This window comes from Lepidothrix coronata, unplaced genomic scaffold (assembly GCF_001604755.1).
Source record: "Lepidothrix coronata isolate B3197 unplaced genomic scaffold, Lepidothrix_coronata-1.0 Scaffold4, whole genome shotgun sequence".
Lineage (NCBI taxonomy): Eukaryota > Metazoa > Chordata > Aves > Passeriformes > Pipridae > Lepidothrix > Lepidothrix coronata.
In genome coordinates, this window is record NW_016690184.1 from 7,330,419 (window position 1) to 7,346,513 (window position 16,095).

Sequence of the window (16,095 nt, forward strand, 5' to 3'; positions counted from 1 at the left end):
AATCCCAGTGGCACTGATTTGGACATGGGTTTCTGCACAATGAGAGTGTACCTTATCTACTTGTCTTTGGTGTGTTCTCTGTAAAAATTATTGGAGTTGGAGTAAGCTTTTCCCATGTGCTATGAGAGCTAAAGCTGTTTCTTTTTTATCACTAGAGAGGTAGAGGCAAAAATGAGACAGGAGCTTGGCAGTTTCCATAGGCACTGAAAGGAGAGGGACACAGTAAGTACTGTCTCATTAGCAGTCTTTAATAAGTGAGAGAACAAGGCAAGCAGTAAGGTCTTGAGGGGCTGTTCCCACTGTATGGAAATAAATGCTGGCTCTTATGGAGTGTGCTACACTTGCCAGCTTTGCTGCTACGGGATCAGAGTTCACTGATGGAAGGGGTGGTAGGATGACAGGTGTGTGCCAGTGAATACCTCACCATGGATGGAGCAGTGAAAACTCAAGGCAGTGATCAGCTTGAGACTGCCTGCTTCTCCAGGCAGACATTTCTGATAGGCAATGACCAGTAAGATAGACACCTTTTAGGAAAGCATTCAACTGAGAAAAGAACATTTTTAAAGCTAATGGTTAATTTACATGCTTTCTATAGAGTTGCTTATTTTCAGGTAATGTATTGAAAAATGGCTTTTGGCACTGAAGCAAAATAACCCTTTCCTGTCCCACTTTCAGCTGTACTGTGTGTTAGGCAGAGGGCAGCATTTCTTTGAGATGCATCCAACCCTGTTTGTCTTCTCCTGTCTGAACTGCTTTTCCTTGCATTGGTGGGGTACACAAGTATGCAGCCAAGTACTTTTTAATTGCTTTTAATGCAAATTCTTGAAGAGGCACAAGTTTATCCCAGGGCAATACAAAGTGGTAAAGTGGCAGAATATGCTGAGAGTCATTGTGGTTCGGTGAAATCAAAAGTTTTAACTACTGAACAAGCTCAGCATTTGATTCACCTTAATCAGTCAAGTGTATAGTGTAAAGTATGCTCTTAGTGTATTCACTGATGACATTTTTTCCATGTTGTGATATTCAATTTGGCATACAAATGTTCACATGCCTGAGGCTGGACCTCCAGCATCATTGTCCTGCTGATGCACCCCTGTTCATTCATTGTAATTTATAACTTTGAACAATGTGTTTGGTCTTCCAAATGCTAATTCTGAAAAAGACCAAAAACATGGTCACTGAGGCAGAATTAAAATTTTCTCTTTGCTGTACACTCTCCCCCATTTGCATTTTCATCTTTCTAGCTGTTAGGAGTTGTTCTTCTAATGGAAGGAACTTTTTTGTGTTTATACTTACTCTAAGGTACAGTATACATTTACAATTGTAATTCAAACTGCTTTAATTAGAATCATGTTGAGATTCTAACATTTACATTTCTGATAGCCCATGGAGCTGATAGAAATGAGATGGTTTTATTCCACATTGTGAGGAGAGCAAAAAAAACCTTCTGTGGACTGCATATCCGGTGTTTGTTTTCTGGTCTGTGAATGCAGTGATTTGTTATGTAAACATAACAAATGATGATTTAGGAGGACATCAAAACTATGAACTTTCCTACAGCAATTTTGGGTTCATGTTAAAGTTGTTACCCAGCAGGCCTTTTTATTATACCATGTCAAATCGCCAGCTCATTGCTTAATGAAAATTAGTAAAAAAAAATACCTTTACAGTTCTTTCAAATTCTCACTCTAGTCTGATAAAAGATGATCTGTGGTAGGACTCTAGAGTAAGGCAACTCTGCAAAGCAACTACTAACTCAAGGATATTTAACCTCTCTTCTGCTTGAAAACTGAACAATACTATGTTTAACTTGCTTTATTTTGTTTGGCGTTATCTGTTCCTCCTAATAAATTATGAGTTGCTTTAGAACTCCAAGTAAGTGTTTTGAACAGCAGTTTAGCAGGAGTCCCCTGTAAAAGTGTGGTAATGACATTTCTTCTATTTTCCAGTGCTTGAGAGCTATAAAAACCTCCTTGGGTGGTTGAATTCACTCGACCTTTGGCATCATTTCTCAAAATGCTTCAATGGTATGCTAGAATCCTTATTAGCCGCAGGTATAGCAACTTAATATGTGCCAAGGCACCCTGGCAAGCCAGGGTAAAGAATAATGTGGAGGTTTTTATTTGCACTTTGTGTCAGGTTTACTTCTTTGGAGCAGACAGTCAGTAACTTGTCTTATTTACTTAAAAATTTGTTTTAGTGGGTTGGTTTGGGGTTTTAGAGTGCTGATTCATGCAAGTATATTGTTCTGTATTTTCCCTGGCCTGTCATATTTTGATACGGCCATTGGAAATGGTCTGGCTAGACCATTAGTTTAGAGAAAGAGACATAGTTCAGAGTAGTGTGACTGGAGAGGAGTGCTCTGTGGCATATAAAAATCTATGAGGAAAAAGGAAATTTACAGTATGAAACAGAAAAATCTATCCTTGCATGGTAATGGCTCAGTGAAGTTTTCAAAATACTGTAAATAAGGAACATTGCTTTTTAAATTGTCTTGAAGGTTTAATTAAGACATAAAAGGCCTGTAAAACAGTGTGTATTTATTGCTGTTTTATGTATGCATGCAGGATCAAATTATTTCAGTTCTGTGGTGAATGTATTTGTAGGAGGGAATGTGAAAAGAGCCTCTTGAACTCTTGTGTGGTTCTGTGCACTTCCAGAGCACTGTGAATTTTATACTGTTGCTGTTGGCTACCTTAAGATCTTTAATAAAGAAGAGAAAATGGAGAGTGCAGTTTTACTACCTAGAAGAACTACTCTAGGAGCTTCTGCTGCTTCCTTGAGAAGGGAACTGCCTGCTCTCCCTGGGGAGAGGCACAGCTAGTCAGTGCCCAACAGTCACTCTGGCTTAAAGCCTCAAGTCTGGACATATGACTGTAGCATAAGTTATGATGATGCTGAGTTTGGTTATGATATTTTAGGTAGGCACAGATGAAATAATTGTTGAATAGTCTTTTTTGTCTGATAGTCCTTTTGAATGTAAATGGACACATATTCAGTGCTATCATATAGGGATCTAGCAGTTAAAACACAATTAGAAAGCTACAAAGGTGATTAAAGTAATTTAAGAATTCCTGATAAGTAGATATAAGCCTGGAATTAGCTCCTGAGAAAGAGAAAGTTGCAGTCAGTTACATGAGACAAATGACAGCACTAGGACAGAACCTTCCATGTCCCTCTGTTCCCATGGCCTTATCTGAAACAAGGCTTTAGACTGATAGAGAAAGGTCTATTATATATGTAACACCAGCATAAGAGAATGAACATGAGATACTCCTAGTTGTACATATAATTAATATGCTGTATATTGGCAGTGCCTGTGATGCTTTATGTAGTTGTGCTGTTTGCTACCACAGTGGGATGTTGAACAGCAGCTTTATTCAAAGAGCAGTGGCAGTACTGGCATCTCTCTACATCCCACTGGAAATGTTTGTTACTCCTACCATGTTTAACAGTGAACATCTAAGCAGAAAAAAATTCTAGGCACACACAGTGCAAATCATTCTACAGACAGTTGTCTCACAAGGAGAGAAAGCTAGTGAGGATTTAATGCTGGACATGACTGAGTGAGGAAGGAAGGGCTGCTTCCTCTGTACCAAACACTGAAGCAATCATTTTATAAAACAACATTCAAAATGGTGAAAAAATTGCTCTACAAAGAGCCAAACCCATCTTTTATGAATCTTCGTATGGAAGTTTCTGACTGTGGAAAAGTTGGTCTGTGTAGGTGTAGCTGAAATTCTTCCTAAGATACATTTGCTTGGAAATAATATTTTGTTCCCTATCATCACTGAAGAAGTGCCTTTTGTCCATGTTACAGCAAGTGCTGTGCTCATCACCCAGCTGTGTTTTGCAGAAGGAATAAGCATGCACAAATGACTAACACTTTGTCTGATCTCGGATGCGTATTTTAAGCAGGAGGCAGAGAAGTGTTTCACTCTTTCCCATCATCTGGTGAAAAGATACCGTTTCTTCTGTACTTTTTAAAGAAACTGCTGTCCTACATTTGGATTAATGGAGATTAGGAAGGAATATAGATAAAATGTGGGTTTTTACTCAAAGGAATATTTAAAAAAAACCCTAACTTGTCATCTGGGAGGTGGTAGGAAATGCAAGTTGCAGAGATTTCAGAGTCGTTATCTGGATACCATATCCCCCACTTCCCATGTGTCTCTGGTGTTATCAACTTGGCTCTAAGTCACCCACAGTGAAAATATAGGCCCTGGTGATGAAATCTGTGGAATTAAGATTTCATTCTGAATACTTCTTTTTTTTGTATTCCACTTCTTTTACATGACAGTGTGTGGAGAGGATAGTTGGCCCTGAGGCACCTTTTTTTGTTTAACTGATTGCACATGTGTAGAATTGGAAACCTCGAGTTCTTTACCTTCTTTCGTTCAGGCAACAGCATTAGTTGTCCTGTGCATTGATGAATAACCTTGCAATGAATAAAAATAAAAAGTTCAGCATCTTTAAGGAAAGAAAATGCCAAGACTGTATTCTAATATTACAGTGTTAGGACTAATATTATTGATAGATCATATATAAAAAAATGTCACCGCATGTTCTAGAGAGGGAACTTTTCTCTAATTTTGTTGATTTCAGCAATATTATATCAGAATCCTATATGGCTTTGTATTTCATATTACATGAATATCCAGTGGTTATTGTATATTAGGAGACCTAAATGAAGCTATTTAGCAGCCAAGTATTAGAGTAAATTTGTAACTTGGACACACTTATTTTAAGCTCTAGTAGTCAAATGCAGTGCATTTTTTGAGTGGACTCAAGGTTCCTCAACACAATAATTCAGTTCAAAACTGCACCCATGCCTCATGAAAGGATAAAAGCTGCAGTAAAGATGGAGTCTTCATTATCATTAGCAAAAATACAAATTACAATTAGAGGTGTGTCTTGCATTACTAGAAGTTATGAAAGGCAATGCAATGCATTTCTGGACATCATACAACCCTCTGAAAAATATGCCACAATTATGATGGGTCTGTCTTGGAGAGTCAGAAAATATAATTTTATTTTTTTAACCTTTGGTTTTAAAGGCTATTTGTGAGACTCTGCAGTCTCCCTTTTTCAGTTCTTTTTCTATGAGCTTCCTTATTAAAGTTGTCTGGTTTGGGGATTTTTTTCTTTATAAGGTACATGTAGTTAGACTGAGAAGTCTGTATTTGGTTACCTAAATATATGGACTGACTTAAAAAAAAAAATCCACGTCTGTCCTGAAGCTTAATGAAATGTTCCTGCTGGCTTCTTTCTCTTAGAATTTCTCATTAATGAAAAACAGAGTGATTATGAAAAAGTTAACCTAAATATCTCCTTGTTCTTCCTTTTAAAGTTGATGCTCCATAAATCATCTGCTTAAGAAATAAAGAGAAAAATGCCATAATCACAGCAATACTTTTTCTTAAGAAAGTACTGAAAGAAAAAGGAAGGGTATTGAAGTTTTTGCGTCAAGGGTGATTGAACCACTGAGATCAACAAATTCTTAGTTAACTTCAGCAGAGCCAGCATTTCAAAACTCTATAAAGAAGCTTTTCTATGTTTTGAGAGAGATCTGGTTTTTACACAGCAGCTTTGCCCTCATAACTGTGTGACTGAAAAGGAGTAAGGTTTTCTGTGCATATCTGCCCATTAATTTACTGGTTTGAGAACATCTTTAAACTTAGAGTGCTTTAAAAATAAGAAAATATGAAATTGTGTGGTTTAAAGGGTTCTCTTAATATGGGTTGTAGATTTGGGAGTATCTTATTTCTTGAGTCAGCAGCATTTTCATGATTAACAGTGGTGTGTATCATGGTTTATAAATTTAAGTGACAGAATTCGGCTCCCCAGGGACAGAGATTGATACTTGTCTTGCACATGTATAATGCTAATAGATGCAGAAATCTATTATGGTAATGTATTGAGAATTTATTTTGAAATAAGGATAAAATTAACATTTGGAATAAAAATTACTTTTCGTGTCCTTCCGTCTGATTTATTTCCTTATCTGTGGGCTGAACTTACCACAGAGCAAGTATTATTGATGGGTAGGATGCCTTGCAAAAAAAGATAGCTGAGAATTATTGCAGACTATGTTTCAGTCATCTTTTGATGCTGAGTTCAGAGTTTTCATGTGTCAGAGATGTGCACCTTTTAATCGCTTAACTTGCAGAAAGTTGTCTGACTTCTGTAATGATGTGAGTACATAATTTGGGCCTCCTGTGGTTAAAAACATTGCTTTTTCAGTAATTGATTGAGTTAAAAGATGCAGATGTAATAATCTCTACCATGCACATAACATTTTTTGGATGGAGGAATATCCACTGTGATAAAATAACAGATTTCTTTTTTTTTTTTGTTAAACTGTTCATATATTTTGTATTTAATGTGTGCAGACAGTCTAACAAAAAGTAAGCAGAAATAATTGAATTATAATTGGTGAGGCTGTTACTCATTACTTTTGCTGAACATCACAGGTAAATACATTCTAGATGACATAATAAAATTAGCTGATATTAATTTCAAAGAAAATACTACATATCAGTTTTAAATACAGGATTATACTGATACATACAAGAATTGTGCTATGAAAACTGTTGAAACTCTTGCAGCCAAGTGACTTCATATTGCAGAAACGAATTTCTGGTCTGAGTTGTGGTAGTACATGCTACTACTTGAATTAAAGATGAAAGAAAATTCTGCTACTGAAATTTGCATTCCAGTGCTAGTACTATGATCAGAATAAATTGTATTTCTAAGCATACAAATATGTATTGCAAAAGAAAATATCTTCTCTAATCTGACTGAAGCCTGGTAGTTAAATAAAAATGTAGAATATCTTAAATAAAATAGTTTTAAAATGTTAAATAAAATGGAATTTTGGTTTGTGGTTGAAGCTTTATAGGCTACACAGTTTTATAATTACGGGAGTAGTTTTTCTTTAATCAGCCCTTAAATATTTATTGTGCTTATATTTTATATTACTACAAACAAGTCCTCCTCACTGACACTTTAAAATATTTTCTGCAAAAAAGAAAAAAAACCTGCTTGTTTACATACGTTCTAGTGCTTTACAGTGGGATGTGGTTCTGCGTAAGTTAGTCCTGCTCTGAGTCATGAGCTGGGCCTGTTGCTAAAAATACGATGAAGATCACTTACACCTGTGGAAGTAAATCAGAGTAACCTGACTTGAAAAGCCTTTTGCAACATTTGAAATGTATTGCAAGTGTGAGATCCCAGTCCTTTATTAGCATGCTAACAGGTATCGTGTCGGCTTCAGTCAGGAGTGCAGCACTCTCTGCTTTGCCAGTTACCTGGCACTTCAGAAAACAAGAGGTATGAGTGCTAATTATCAGCGCTTGCACAATCTGTATCTTAATGTGGTCCTGCTTTTGCAGTAGTTAAGGTTGAGTAGCACTGAGGCATAAAAATAGAGCCGGTGACTGGCAGTGTTTCAAAACAAGGCTGAAATAAATTATGAAACACATAAGGGCCAATGTATAGGTGACTTCTATTCCTGACTGAATGTGACAACATTAATATCACAGCTGGTATCACAGTGAAAATAAACACTTAAAACGCTGATTGAAACCATCAGGAAGAAAGACTGAAAATCTCTGACTGTGGGATAACATAAGGAAAGGCTGTGTTTCATGGTTTACCGGATGCACAGATCTGACAAGCTATTTGGTTGTGGTGACTGAGTTAAACACATATATGTTTCATTTACTTTCCCCTTCATCACAAGCAAAGGAAGGAAAGCATCTTAAAAATGCTGTAAGTTTATTCAATCCATAGGGAATGATATGAAGCATGTTCTCCCTGAGAGGGGAAAGTACAACCTGAGCAGCCACAGATGCCAGAACAAAGAAGGTTGTTCAAAGTATAAAACCACCCCAAACCCTTCTGTCAGAACTAAAATCTCTTCTGGTACAAATTTATTGGCTAGAGTGGAGTCTTACTGGATATTACAAATGTGTTAAATATGCTCTTGAATAGAGCATAACAGCATCATTTTGGACAAAACCCAAAGGTAGTATCTTTTCCCTCTCCCCCTTGATATCTGTTGAGGGCTTGAAGGAAACCCCGTTTCTCTTTCAGAACTGTCATTTACACCACTTCAGTTGCTGGAGCCTTACAATTTGCTTGGAAATAGCTGCACTGTGCAATAGTTTTATTCCTTGAAACTGACAGTTTCTGCAAAGGCACAGAGACAAATTCCTGGCTGTATTCCAGGCAGCCTCACTGCTTTCTACAGTCAGTTGCAAAATATTCTAATCTGTGTTTGCTTTGCATTCTTTTACAATTTAGTAGCAGTAGATATGTTAAAAACACAAAATAGTTGAGGAAGATGGCTGAGATAAGGTTTTCAAATTACTATTAATTTTGGTTTTGCAACTGAAGGGATTAAAATTGATTATATTGTAACATGCCTTTTTATCTCCTCTGAATGAAGTGGCAATGTTTATTCTTTCTGAAACCTTAAGGTACACAAATCAGAAGGAGAAAAGAATGGAGAAATATGGGTGCAGATTTTACTGACAATTTTCAAGTTTGAAAATCAACAGTGAAATAAATATTGTTTTGATATGCTTCCAAAATGGAAGAGTAACTCTTAATTTTTTTTTAACTGTAAAATTTTTCTCTTGTTTTTTGGGGGAGGTATTGTTCTTCCTTAGATTTCAGCTGGACTAAGTTACGTGAATGATGCTGAACTGCTGGTGTACATCAATCATAAATAATTATGGCAAGTCATCACATTAAGTTTCCTATATAAATGATTTTTTTTTCCTGTCCATTTCAACAAAATGTTTTTTTAGATAATAAAAAATTATAGGGAAAACTAATTTTTGGAAGATGTGTGCCAACATGCTGCTTTCATACTCTTCTCTTACCGTGCTTACAAAACCCACAGGTTTAGGGTAGCCTGCTAAACTGTCATATCAGTGCTTGCAAAAACCACAAGTTTAGCTATTCTGCTAAAGAACCTGTGTTTGGTGCTAAAAATGAATATCAATTGGATATTATTGCTTCATAGCTTCTTTTGGGCTGAAAAGAGTGTGTTCATGCTATTGTTCTTCTGGGCCATTTTCACTGCTTTCTCATTTGTACTTGATAATGTGAGCTGTAGCTCTCTAGAAGATCATTAGCAGATCTTGGGGGTATTTTTGCAGCTGTGGCCACTCTTCCTTCTAGTTTTGTGTGCCTTGCCGATGGGCATGGGAGAGAAATAATGGCTTTTGATTAACAAAGGAATGCATAATCTTGTACTTTGCATTTATGGGGTTTAAAGTATCGTATATTGAAATTCAAGAGTATTATGTTAGCAGAAGGCATGAATGTTTGGTGCCTCTGTCATGCAATGCCTGGGACTGTGCCCATCATAGCAAAGAATGTTAATTAGTGAAAGCAGAGCAGCGAGGGCTTAGATTAGTCTCAGTTCTCACAATAAACCCATATCTGTTATTTTAGAAAGTTTTCAAATCATAAAAGCTTTTTGCAAAAGGTTGTCCAGTGTCTAATAACCCTACAGTCCTGATGTCAGTGACTACGCAAGCAGGCTTTCTGGTTTACTTTGCACTTCCCCATATACAATGCAAACAGATAGCTAATGACTGGGTAAATACAATGGGAATGTACTTTGTGCACTGTGTGTTCTGAGCTTGAGTGTTTTGGTCTTTATTTTGTTTGCCTATTTTTATATTCTTTCACAAGCACATTTTGTAATGATGGAATATTACAGAGTTCCTAGTACAGTACAGAGGCATAACACAAGGAATATATTGTGCTCACTCTCTTTAAATCCAAAATCTTTGCCGATGCCAATTATTTTTGGCTTTTATTCTTTTGAACTAATATAGATGAACAGGGGTTATGTGTTATGATTCATTAGCACAAGAGTGTTCATTTAAAGCAGAAAAAAAACCCAGACAAAAATGTATCTGTCAGACTTTAGCCTATCTGTTTTCTTTTCCTAACCTTCTAAGCTATTTTTTAAATGAAAATCCATGAAGAGTCTAAATATGTGAAAGAAAAGACAGTGAGAGCTGAGGAAGAAGTCATTAGATGAAAACTACTACCAGTTGTAGTATTAACCCACGAGGATTATATTTGTGTCATGTAAGAAATATGATTTACAAAGCCACAAGAAAAAAGACATTGAAAGCAAAGTCTTTAAAACCAGTATGATCTTGGACTTGTTAGCACTGTGCAGCTCGTTGCCCAGCAGGATTTTTAGCTTCTTTTGTGCAGGGCTGCATTCTAGCCAACTGCACCCAGCTTGCACTGGTGGTCAGGGTGCTTGGGTCCTGGGTGCAGCACTTGTTGTGCTTCATGAAGTGCTTGTCATTCTGTTTCTCTGTCATTCTCTGCTTCTGTCAATCTCACAAGGTGCCTCTGAGTAGCTGTTCCATGTCCCAGCTTATCAGTCCTTTCTCCCCCTAGTTTGGCATCACGTGTAATCTTGCTGTGTGCGCTCCATCCCGTCGTGAAGGTTGGTAATAAAGCTGTTTGTGAACACTGATCCCTGAGGAATATGTCTACTAATCAGCTGCCAATTGGATTTTGTCCCTCTAATCCAGATTCACTTTGAACCTGACTGATCCAGACAGTTTTCAACCCATGCTCACTTTTTCAACATGTTCCTTTATAGGAACTTGATGTTAGGCTGACTGGCTTGCAGAATCACATTTCTGTAGATTTGCCTTCTTGCCCTGCCTAAAAGTGCTTACATTGCTATGCAGATCATATACTTACTGTGCCTTATTCCTGCAATCATACAGGTTTTAAGGAAGAAATCAGCTTTTATAGATCTTTCTGTGGTACTAGGGAGTCCCTCTAAGCAAAAAAAATCAACCCTGTGTTAGCCATTTGATTTAGTTTAAAGGTCGTGCTGGCTTTTTTTTATACAGTACTCAGTGGCCTGAATGAAATGTATTGGCAGAAGTGCATAGGCTAGTCTGTTCTTACATAACTAATTTTCCTAATTAATTTAGAATATTATGGTGGAAAGAAAGGTAAACTAGTGATAGCATTTCTGAAAAAAACCCCACCCAAATCCAACTCAGTGCCTAGCAGTTATTGTGTCAATATGAAAAGCTGCAGTGACCATATGAGACTGGAATGCTTTTGCTATGTATTGTGTTAACATCTTTCACTACCTAAATTAACTCTCAACTGGTCTGTCAAGCCCAGTCATCATCAAACAAGTAAATTTGGATTTTGTTTGAATATTCTTCTGACATACTTATCTTTAAGGTTCAAACAGTGACACTTTGAGATATTTGGAAAAGATAAGCTAAATGAATATTGTATTATTTTTGAGGGAAGGAAGGTATTTATTTTGGAAGTTTGGTAGGCTTTTTATCCTGCAGGGATGCATGGTTTTCAGCATCAGATTTCTCTGAAGGTTTTTTTTTACATTGCATTCCTTTGCAACAGCTGGAATTGGCCTCAGAAAGTGGACAAAGCGAACAGTTCTCTGAAGAAAATTTGGAAAAATTTCTCTCCTAGATTCCTGGTTTGTATATTGTTGGCTGATTTAGATAAAATAGAACTTTAGTTTGGAAAGTTAGGGAGCCCGTGATGTGTTTGTATGGGAATAATTATCATAAAAGGCACAGTGTTGTAGCAAGGGTGACCATCTGGTATCTGGGATTATTTGAACATATTTCTCCTGATCAGTTCCTTGATGCTGGATAAACCTTGGCTGCCACTGACAAACAGCTTTCACTTTGTCCCTTTCTTTCTAGTGTCAAATAGTTTCTATGGAGTTTTAGTATATGAATATATTTTATCTTTGGGATAACTGGAAGCTATCTGTGTGAAACATAGTTGTTCTGTATGGGGCAATGGATTAGATGTTCTGGAGAGCACTTCAGATCTCCATGCTATCAAGTTATATGGTTGTGTGACATAATTAATGATTAGATTTTATTTTGTTTTCTTACTTTCTGTTTTGAATGTACCTTTCTTATTTTCATTTTTGCCTTTCCTCAAATTCATCACTATTCAGTTATTTTAGAAGCTCTTTCAAATATTCTTGGAAGGAAAGCAATCGTATGGTCTCATTTACAAGAAAATATTTTAAAATGATCTAAGAAAAATCTGTAATGATAAACTGATTTGTTTTTAACTCAGGCTATAAAAAATAATTAGAGAATTATTTTGAAGGGGCAAATAAAACTGTTACTTTCTTAAGATGAATTGCAGACTAAGCAAGTGCACTTTGTAAGGGATTTTGCAAAATGCAGCCCAAAATCTTTATGGAAGTTGCAGAGGTTCAGTGACTTAGAATGCAGGCTACAACCCCTAAACCTTGGCAGTATTGGCAAGCAGCTAATTGGTCTTGCTGAGACTTCTGCTCTGGGTGGGTGCTCATCAACAATTATTATGTAGTTGTATTGAATTAGTGCATAACTGAGCTTCACTGCTCATGTAATTTACCTCCACTTGACATCAATGCAATCAATAAAAATGTCAACAATTGAAAACAAGTTCTTTAAGCTCTGAGTTGTTATAGAAAGCTTACAAATGATAGCGATATATGTTCTTTATAGCTCAGCATAACAGATGTGTTATGATTGGTGTATTTACTTATTTTGCTTTACTTAAAAAATGGAAATAAAATTGTTTAATAACACTCAAAGCAAATGTTGAATTTTTTCCATTTGTGACTATTTTATACTCTTATGCTACATATATCTATGCTTGAATGGGAATGTTCGCCAAAGGCAAATGTGCTGCTTCTGTAATTGAATATTAGTCAATAGTTTACAGTTGTATTGTGGATAGACAGTTTCTTAATGCAAGCTATTTCATCAGACAGAGTTTTAGTCAATTAAGGTCAGATTTGTCTCATCTAATTTTTTTAATAGCAGATGAAACAGAATTTTACAGAGAAGAGCTGACCCTTTTCTAAAACACATTGACATATGCAGAAGGTGTTTAATCTCTGATGTGTCTTATATTTCCTTTCTAGAGTACTTTGATGCTACGTTAGTTAGGATGCCTGACTTAAGCTGAAGTTAGGGAGAAGTTCTACCCTTAGAGGGAAGAAGTAACAAATCGGTGAACTAAACAGAAGAAACTGCATAATTTACAAAAGACAATTTATGAGTTCCATGTCTGATAAGAATTACATGTTGAAAATCCCTAATTTTGAGTAAGGAGTGCTAATGTTATCTATTCAGACAGTTCATAAACATTTTAAAGACAGCACCTTGTTTTCAGGAGTATTTTGCTTGGTTTTATTGTTGAAAGGAGACAATAATAAATTATTTGTGACTAGCACTTGAAGACACTCGGGTTTGTCTATTCAGAGTCAAACAATTTGTCTTCAGAGTAGACATTCATTGCCCAATAAAGGAGGACTATTACACTATTTCAAAGAACAGTTGTATATTTAGGATAATCTCAATATTTTTAACAAGATAAAGAATGCATTTAGAACCAAGATTAACATGTTTATCTCTGAAGACCAGGTGTGGAGGAGATTAGCTTTAAAATGCAGAGGAAGTTAAGAATTTTGCACTGGGGGCAATATTTATTAGTAGTATGATATGAGCTATTAGCTGAGAAACGGCATTTGTGAGCACAGCAGTGGGAGGTGTACCCAGACAGAGGAACTGCTCTGCTCCATGACAGAGCTCTAGGAGAAGGTGAATGGTTAAGGAATGTCAGGGAGTTGAGAAAGAGTAGACTACTGAAACTGCACCCTGCTCTTCCCTGAGCTGTGCCCAACAGGCAGACAGGACTCATGACATGGAGGATTCCCTGGACTCTCTTTACCTGATGACTCAAGGACAGGAGACAGTGGTGAGAAGTTCCTGCCTGATGCAGCAGCTGTGTCTCCTCTGTGACTGCCCCACCTCCCCAGGTGCTCTGACACAACAGATGTGAGGCTCTGCAAGTGGAACTGATGAATAATGAGGATGATGGTTCGTCTAGAACGGAGGTGTCACAGAGATTAGTCAGTCTATGCTCCATGTCAAAACTGCTTTCATAAAGAAAAAAAGGTGGGTCATTGTCATAGGAGACTCCCTTATGAAGGGAACAGAATACCCCATATGCAGACCAGATCCACTTCTTAGAGAAGTCTGCTGCCTCCCTGGAGCCTGGGTTAAAAATGTGATGAGAAAACTTCTTGCCCTAGCACAGCCCTCAGATTTTTTGTCCACTGTTGGTTTTTCAAGTAGGCAGCAATGGAGTTGGAACAAGAAGACCAAGTGCAATCAGGCGAGACTTCAGGACCTTGGGACAACTGGTTAAGGGATCAAGAGCAGAAGTAGTGTTCACCTCTATCCTTCTAGTTGCAGGGAATGATGAAGGAAGAAAAAGGAAGAGCCAACTCTGAGCCTGGAGTCACTGGCAGAATTTCAGTGGTTTTTTTTTTGATCATGGGTTGGTCATGTGACCTGCTGTCTGAATAGAGAAGGACTGTGGGTGATATGGTGAGTGGAGGCTGTTTTGGGCACAGTGATCACAAAATAATCATGAAGTTTTGGTTCTTGAAGAAGTAAATAGGGGGAGTCAGCAGAATGGCTACCTTGGACTTCCAGAGGGCAGGTTTTGGCCTGTTTAGGAGATGGGTTGAGAGAGTCCTTTGGGAGGCAGTCCTGAAGGTCGGAGGGGTCCAGAAAACTGGATATTCTTCAAGAGGGAAACCTTAAAGGTGCAGGGGCAGGCTGTCTCCATGTGCTGAAAGATGAATTGGTGGGGAAGAAGACTGGCCTGGCTGAACAGGGAGCTTTGCCTGGAACTTAGAGGGCAAAAAAAAAAAAAGAGTGTTTATGACCTTTGAAAGAAGGAGCAACAACTCAGGAGGACTACAGGGATGTCATGAAATTACGCAGGAAGAAAATTAGAAGGGTCAAAGCCCAATTTGACCTTAATCTGGCTACTGCCATAAAAGACAATAAAAAACATTTCTCTAAATACATTAGCAACAAAAGGAGGGCTAAGGAGAATCTCCATCCTTTATTGAATGTGATGTGAAACAGTGACAAAGGTTGAGGAAAAGACCGAGGAAATTAATACCTTTTTTCCTAAGACTTTAATAGTAACACCAGTTGTTGTCCGTGTACCCCTGAGGTGGAATATGGGGATGGGGAGCAGAATGAAACTCCCATAATCCGAGAGAAAATGGTCAGTGATCTGCTACACCACTTAGACACACACAGAGGTTTATGGGGCTGGATGGGATCCACCCAAGGGTATTGAGGGAGCTGTTGAGATGATCACTGAGCTCCCCGAAACATTATTGCTCTCTACAAATGCCTGAAAGCAGGTTGTAGCCAGGCGAGGGTTGGTCTCCTCTCTCAAAGTAACAAGTGATAGGACAAGAGAAAATGGCCTCAAGTTGTAGCAGGGAAGGTTTAGGTTGGATATTAGGAAACATTTCTTCATGGAAAGGGTTGTCAAGCATTGGAACAGGCTGCCCAGGGAAGTGGTAAAATCACCATCCCTGGAAGTATTTAAAAGATGTGTAGATGTGGTACCTGGGGACTTATTTTGTGGTGAACCTGGCAATGTTAGGCTAATGGTTGGACTCAATGATCTTAGAGGTCCTTTCCAACCTTAAATATTCTGTGATTCTATGAACCTATTAATAAAATGTAAGCGAAGCAGAAGGAGGAGCTACCCTTTATATATATATACCTTTTAATATATCTATGTAGCTATAGTTTGCTATAAAATAAGGACTCACAATCATAAATCTCAGTGAGGGGAAAATGCTCTCATGTGTGATTGGTGTGTGAATAGGTATTTATGGTACCAAACCCTATTTAATCTACCGTAGTGTCTTTAACAAAGTTACATCCTGCATGACCTAGCAAGATACAGTTTCCCAAGTATCTAGAAGCGATAGTTCTATATGCCTAAAGCTTACTGGATTGTAGGAGGGCCTTGTATGTGCCTGTGAAAAGGAGGAATTAAAGGCTAAATATGTACTTCTTTTCCTGAAGACAATTGCAAAAACAGCCTCTTATCATATAGTAGGAAATGTTCAGTGGGATGTTTGTAGGTGATATCAAACTAAATTTTTAAATCCCAACCTTAAATTATTCTCAAAAAAAGGGATAGTGTACCCTTTCAAAC

General features: G+C 37.4%; 1 protein-coding gene and 1 long non-coding RNA gene across 6 annotated transcripts in view; one reads left to right on the plus strand and one right to left on the minus strand.

Moving 5' to 3' along the window:
• BCKDHB (branched chain keto acid dehydrogenase E1 subunit beta) overlaps positions 1–16,095 on the plus strand; it is a 153,217-nt gene that overhangs the window by 72,474 nt on the left and 64,648 nt on the right. The window lies entirely within an intron of this gene.
• Positions 5,822–13,908, minus strand: LOC108502305. Its single transcript, XR_001876440.1, has 3 exons — positions 13,786–13,908; positions 7,057–7,157; positions 5,822–6,216 (listed from the first exon to the last, which is right to left on the minus strand). It is a non-coding gene; the product is annotated as an uncharacterized LOC108502305 (long non-coding RNA).